Source organism: Lampetra fluviatilis, chromosome 15, assembly GCF_964198595.1.
Source record: "Lampetra fluviatilis chromosome 15, kcLamFluv1.1, whole genome shotgun sequence".
In the NCBI taxonomy this organism is placed as follows: domain Eukaryota; kingdom Metazoa; phylum Chordata; class Hyperoartia; order Petromyzontiformes; family Petromyzontidae; genus Lampetra; species Lampetra fluviatilis.
The window spans coordinates 14,259,395-14,266,235 of NC_136289.1; the positions used below are offsets into that span (position 1 = coordinate 14,259,395).

Here is a 6,841-nt window from a genome sequence, read left to right on the forward strand (position 1 = left end):
CTCTGGCTCCCACATTATTTAACATCTATTTCGACTGCGTAGTTCGTGAAGCCTTCAATAGCTGTACCGGGGGAATTACCATTTGGTACAGATATAATGGGAGGCTGATCGACGCCCGGGTGCGATCAAGGGATGGCTCCCTATTGGTCAACCACGTTATGTATGCCGATGATTTGGTAATAGCTGCTCATTCAGAAGAGGAGTTGGAGACGCTGCTGCTGAGACTGGAGCGTGCCACTAAGAGGTGGGGCCTTACCATCAGCCCCACCAAAACTAAGCACCTGCCTGGGTATTTTGTACCATCGGGCACTCCACCCCCACAACTCCCAATCGGTGATGGGGCAGTTGTGGAGAGAGTGGAGAGTTTCCCATACCTGGGCAGTGTGCTTATGACTGGCTCCAGTTTATCAGCAGAGGTCTCACTCCGAATCAGTCGAGCGGCAATATCTTTTCATCGGTTGCGTAACGCTGTGTGGAAGCTACCTGGTCTGTCGCTCCGCACGAAGCTTCAGGTCTTCTCGGCCACGGTCATTCCCTCCCTTCTCTACGCTTGCGAAACGTGGACCCCCCTAGTGGAGCATCTTCGCCGGTTGGAAACATTTAGGCTGGCCTGCCTACGATCCATCCTGGGTTTAACCAGGCTGGATTGTGTGAGGAGCTCACAAGTCCTTGAAAGATCTGGGCAAAGTCCCATCAGTGAGCTCCTCCGGCAGGCAAGGCTGCGTTGGCTGGGTCATGTAGCCCGCATGCCCAGCCACCGCATGCCTAAACAGCTTTTGTTCGGCCGGATCGAGGGGGCTAAACGGGCGCGGCACGGGCTAGAGAAGAGATGGAGTGATGTGGTACAGGAGGACGTGGAGCTGAGTGGACTTGCCGATGACTGGTACCAGCGGTGTCAAGATCGGCCTCAGTGGAGGAGGCTCGTGAAGGACGCTACTGGGCAGTTGGAAGCAGTCGCCCTCCAACAACAACGGAGGGCGGAGGAGCGACGCTCACAACAACGAGCGGAGCTGTGTGTGTATGAGTGTATGTGTGTCTGAGTGTGTGTGTGAGTGTATGTGTCTGTGTGTGTATGAGTGTGGGGGGCGGTAGTGTAGCGGTTAGCGCGCTGTGCAACAAACCTGGCGACACGGGTTCGATTCCCGTTCATGGCCAACACCAGTGACGATTATCTGAACCGGTCCTGGGCCTCCCCTAGGTCGACTCAATCGCAAATGAGCACCTGGTGCGATGTGTAAACATCGCCACTGGGGAGACAAAAGCGGTCGGGCGTGGTGCTGGCCCCCACTCCCTACTGTACCGTGCCGATCCTCATAGGTGCTCGCTAACAGCACTTGCCTCAACAGTATGTTAAGGCTACACGGGGGGTCTTTGTCTTTGTGTGGGGAGTGGTAGTGCAACGGTTAGCGCTACGCTGCGCTACGAACCTGGCGACCCGACTTCGAATCGCGCTTACGGTCCCCGCCACGGACGACAGATACACGTATCTTGAACCGGTCCTGGGCCTCCGCTAGATCGACTCGGCGTGAATAAAGTGCCTACCAGGTGGGGTGTGTACAATATCAGCACTGGGGAGAGACAAAGGTGGCCTGCCGGGTCTGGTTATGCGCACAACCACGCACCCCCTCGTGTGCACTGTCTGCCTTCATAGGTGCTCGCTATCAGCACTTGCCCCAACAGTCTGTGCAGGCTATAGGGGGGGTCTTTGTCTTTGTGTTACATGTGTGTTACATGTGTGTTACATGTGTGTTACATGTGTAGGCTCTCTGCAGCGCCACAACGCTCGCGTGATCGTAAATCCGTGCAAAGAGAGAGATACATAAATACAAGTGCACTTTTATTTTGGAGCGCAAACAAAACACGTGCTGTAATCACGAAAGAGATCAAATGCCTCCGCGTGAATGGAACACGCGGATTCAATAGAATGAAGGTGGATAATCAAACGGACACAAAACAAACTTTGGGCGGAGGGCGGAGGGGGTAACCTTTATTATTTTTGCCAGCTGCTTTTATGTCGATGACAGCCCTGGCATTTTGTTGTTGTGACGTGCATCACGCCGGAGAGAGTGACAGGAACAGAGAGAGAGCCGAGCAAATGCGATACAAATCACAATACCCCCCCCCTCTCTCCAGCCCCCCACCTCACCTCCTCGAACGAATTGCAAAGTTCGGGGCGAGTGGAGAAGACGCGGGGTAAATGTTTACCCGAGCACGCAGTCGTATTTGTCATTCTCAGCTTTCCAACCAATACCATCAGCCCCCCCACCCCCATCAATCCGCGGGGGACTTTTGTTCGCTGGCGTAGCTCGTGCCTCCGTGCAGGCGGCTCCCACAGGTATTTTGGCGAGGAAAGGGCGGCGGAAGGGGGGGGGGGTCGCGTCGGTGGGGGTGAGGGAGGTTTAGGGCTCTGGATGTGGTGGGCGAGTGGGGGCAAGGAGGGTGGGTGGAGGGTGGAGGGTGGGGGAAGGATGGAGGAGCGAGTTAGAGAGTTCAGTGAGTTTGACATTCTGGCACGGCGCCACCGCCAGGTGGAGGAGGAGGAGGTGTCACGCACGATGCCTTATCCACACCCACCTGGCATCACACAGACAAGGACCCCCGTATCGGCTTCAACAGACTGTTGATGCAAGTGCTGTTTGCGAACACCTATAAAGGTCAACACGGCACGCGAGGGAATGGGCGGCCAGCACCACGCTCGGCCGCCTTTGTCTTCCTATTCGCGATGTTTATACTTCGCTCCGGGTACCATACACACTTGAGGCTGAGTCGACGTAGGGGAGGGCCCGTGAGTGTTTCAGATAAATAATCGCTGTTGTTGGCCTTGAGCGCAAATCGAACTCTGGTCGTCGGGTTCGTAGCATAGCACGATTGCCTCCGTACGGTGCGAAAGAAGTTCAACATGCATACATAACTGCTGCATCACTGCTCTCAGCCGCCATGCGACTCCAAGCGATGGGGACGTTTCCACGGCGCTTGCGTGCCAGGCTAGGAGGCCATCACGGGAAGTGCGACAGGCCCCCTGGTAGGAGGTCACGGGACACACCCAGGTGCCATCATGGGCCCACCGACCGAGATGGCCGGCAGATGCACCACCTGTGCTGCCCACTGTGCCACCTCGCTGCGCTTTATCCGCGCGACACTCTTCCGCCCGTTGTTGTGAGCGTCGCTCAACCGCCCTCCGTTGGCGATGGACGGTGACTGCCTGCAATTGCCCAGTAGCCTCACACTGCACCTAGCCAGGCACTGCCCAGTAGCGTCCTTCGAGAGCCTCCACCTTCGATAGAGGCAAATCCTGACCCCGCGAGTGTACACGACGCGAGTTCAAGGATCGAGTGACAACACCAGGCCAGGCTGCGAGATGACCAGGAGATGGCAGCCCAGCAAGTTGATGTTTGTTGAGTTTCTGAGCGAGCTGTAGGTTCGTAAAACCTGTCTGGGCGTACCTATCCTACGGGCCGTGGAGGCAGCGAGAGTTGGTGGATCACGCACACACACGTTGTGAAACTCTCACTCCGTGGGTGCCGAGGAGAAGCCCAGGCGATAGTGTGTTGCGGTGTGTAAACGCCCCCCATGTAAACACTCATTCATTGGCACTTTCATATGGAAAATAACACTTTCATATGGAGAGGGCCGCAGAGCTTGAGCTAATCGTTTGCGGCGACTCATCTCGTGGCTGCTGCCTTCCGACTCGTCTGTGGTTCCTACTCGCGCCTCTGAGTCAATCTCCTCTCCCTACGAGAGCGAGCGAATGTTATGTTGAATGAAGGCCTCCTCATGTGGTCATGGGCAGCTGCTTTGACCATACTTGACCATGCTGCTCGGTGTGGGTCGGTGGAGGGAGCAGGGGGCGGGGAGATGTTGGGTTAATCCCCGGTTTAGACATCACTCTCTACTAATTTTAGCCGTGGCGGGAAATCGATTTCAGATCACCAGAGTTTATCAGGGGGTCGTGAGAGGCGGGGGGTTGTGAGGAGTGGGGGCTAGTGCGCTAACCATTGCGCCACCGCTCCGTGCACGTGTGCCACACGGGATATGGTCAATGACGCCACATCGGGGAAGATGACTGCGCGTGCTGACGTCAGCAGCTCCCAAATTACAGGGGGCGTGAGAGAGTGGGAGGGAGAGCGAGAGCTGAGAGAGAGAGCGAGAGCGCTCGAAGGGGGGGGAGGGCGCGTGGGCGTGTGGAGCGCGGGACCGCCCTGAGCGACTCGCCGCGGCGCATAGAGACCCAACAACAAAGGTAAACAGAGCGGGGGAGGGGGGCGGGTGGCACACAGGTAACCTGGCACAGTCTCCGGGGACGGATCACACGCAGCGCACGTGCGACGCGCAGTCGGGACGCTCCGCTCAGATCCACACTCTCGACACGATCGTCTCGCGCGGTGGCCGTCTTCATCGCAAGGCCACCAGGGGCCACTGGCGGCCCCTGGTGGCCTTTAGCGCGGGCCCCGACACTACACACAGAGTGACATCACTCCCCCCCCCCCTTGTCAAGCGGGTGTGGGGGCCCTTGCGCTGCTGATGTCTTATCGATGAAAGTCCCCCCCCCCCCTCTGTAAATGAGTGAAGAACGCCGCTCGAGAACACAGTGGCTCACAGGCGCGCCGGGCATGTAAAACATGACATACACAAACCCTGCAGGGTAAACGCACATAACTGGGGGGGGGGGGGGCGGTTAAATACCAGTTCAAAGAGGTGAGTTTGTAATTTAGACTTAAATATAGCGAACGACAAGAATTATTTTATTAGCAAAAGCAAGAAGCGTTCCCAAGCTGGTGAGCTGCACTCGACGAAAGGGCGATCGCCCCAAGAAAATGAGCCTCGGTCTCGGAGTCCCGAGACGAAGGCGATGCGAATGGCAGCCAAGGTAAAAGGAGCAGGCGCACAAAACAAAGAGGGCCGAAAACCACCCGCGGAGAAGGAGCGATGAAATTCGCTCGCGTGTGCAGGCGGCGCGCGCTGGAGGTGGATTTGCGGAGAGGAGGAGGAGTGGGGGGGGGGGCAGGGGGGGGCAGGGGGGGGGCAGGCGGGGGGGGGGTTCGGATGGAACTTCGGCGATAGAAGTTGCCGGACGAGTCGAGACTCAACGCAACACACCAACTTGCGCCGAGAAGCGAATTGCGATATGATCATTTCGCAGAATCGATTGTGAAAGCGAAATAAGAATTCTAATAAATGCATTAAACGTAAACACCCCCAAACCTTGCAGTGAGCTGGAGGAATGTGGTGGGGCACCTGGTGTCAGACTCTGGAAGTGAAAACCAGACCAGCTCGATGCCAATCTCAGCTCATTAAATACCGGAACTCACTAACCGGGACTACGACCGCGATTTTATGACCGAGTGCTTCTCAGTCGCGGCGTGACGATGGTTTGGGGGTTGAGGGGGGGTGCTGATGATTGCGGGGGGGGGGGATAGCTCTTTCGACCAGGCCTGGAATCCTCTCCAACTCAATAGGCGTTATCCTTTCCGGCAATACTACAAGAGGTGGCAAGATGTTCAACACCAATAGACACCTTTTGCAAGGCATCCTAAATAAGGATCCCCAAAGCCGCAAAAACAAATGTCCCACAGATATCTCTCCAACGGATTCTACAGCGACTCCACGCCCACGTTGGCGTCCTTACCCGCACCTCTGATGAGGGCGGTTGGGTACGCAGGGTGCGAAATAAGTTCATCGTGCGTACTATTCTTGTGTTCACGTCCAGGGTTAAGACCATCACGTGTCTTGTCCTCTGACCGGCTAACTTATCTCTTGGCGAGGTCTTCATTCGCATTTTGAGAATTTACAGCCATTATCGTAATCGACATTTCAACTCGTAACACGGCGCTAACCGCTGCTACACAATGCTCGCTCTCATCGAGACAGAGAGAGGACGACTCAGAGGCGCCATGAGGAGGAACCACAGACGAGGAGCAGGAATGCAGCAGCAGCCACGCGGCGAGGAGCCGGCACCAGATCCACTCCCCAAGCTCGACGGCCCTCTACATATGAAGGTGTTACCGGCCAACGAATGAGTGGATTGCACGTGGGAGGAAACCCGAGTAGCCGGTGAACACTCACGCGTGCGAGGGGGCAATACGCTATCACCGTACAGATGGAAGAGGTGGAGTCCACACTTTGCTGTACAGCCTCCTAATGGCGAGCCAGGCCATAGCACCTTCTCGACCCCCACGGAAGGAAAGTTGGAACAGATGGAGAGATTAGTCCGCACTATGCCTTACCTCCTCCAGGCGAGCCAGGGTACGGCTCCTCCTGGACCCGCACGGGAAGGGAGTTTCACAACAACATCTGCGCGATGATCCTCCAACCCGCGCTGCTGTCTCCGCAGGGCTGGGGTCACAGGTCAGGCGCATCGCCAGCGCAGCCACCAACCTCGCGGCCACCCATCAATCACCCTCGAGAGTCATCTCGGCGCGCACGTGACTCCACTTTGTATGTTTAAGGTCTCGAGATTGCAGTCGCATTCAGAATTGTAAAGCAAATCCGAGTTGTATTGTTGGGTCCGATTTCACGGTCGATAAGAACTCACAACGGACTCGTCGTAATGAAATAAATAAATAAAAGTATAAACATTCTACTGTGCTCGTGTCTCTGACGCAACACGTGCCAACACGCCCCGTGAAGGCCACCGGTCCGTGTGTTGGCCTCCCACACTCACGGCAAGCACCACGAACATCTCCACCAGCCCTTTGACAACGAATCTTGGACTGGTTTTTATTTTTGGCGATTTTTATTTTTTAATCACTAAAATCATGGGGCAAGGAGCGAACCGTCGGGCAGGCTTCGCCCGGGGGTGGCTTGGGTTGGTGGGGGGGGTGCCCAGGGCGTAGCCCGTGGA

The 6,841-nt window shown here is 56.4% G+C and overlaps 1 long non-coding RNA gene across 1 annotated transcript; it reads left to right on the plus strand.

Annotated features, from left to right (window-relative positions):
• Positions 1-4,176: 4,176 nt before the first annotated feature.
• On the plus strand, positions 4,177-6,478 carry LOC144936071 (uncharacterized). Its single transcript, XR_013637378.1, has 3 exons — positions 4,177-4,240; positions 5,869-5,996; positions 6,332-6,478. It is a non-coding gene; the product is annotated as an uncharacterized LOC144936071 (long non-coding RNA).
• Positions 6,479-6,841: the final 363 nt, after the last annotated feature.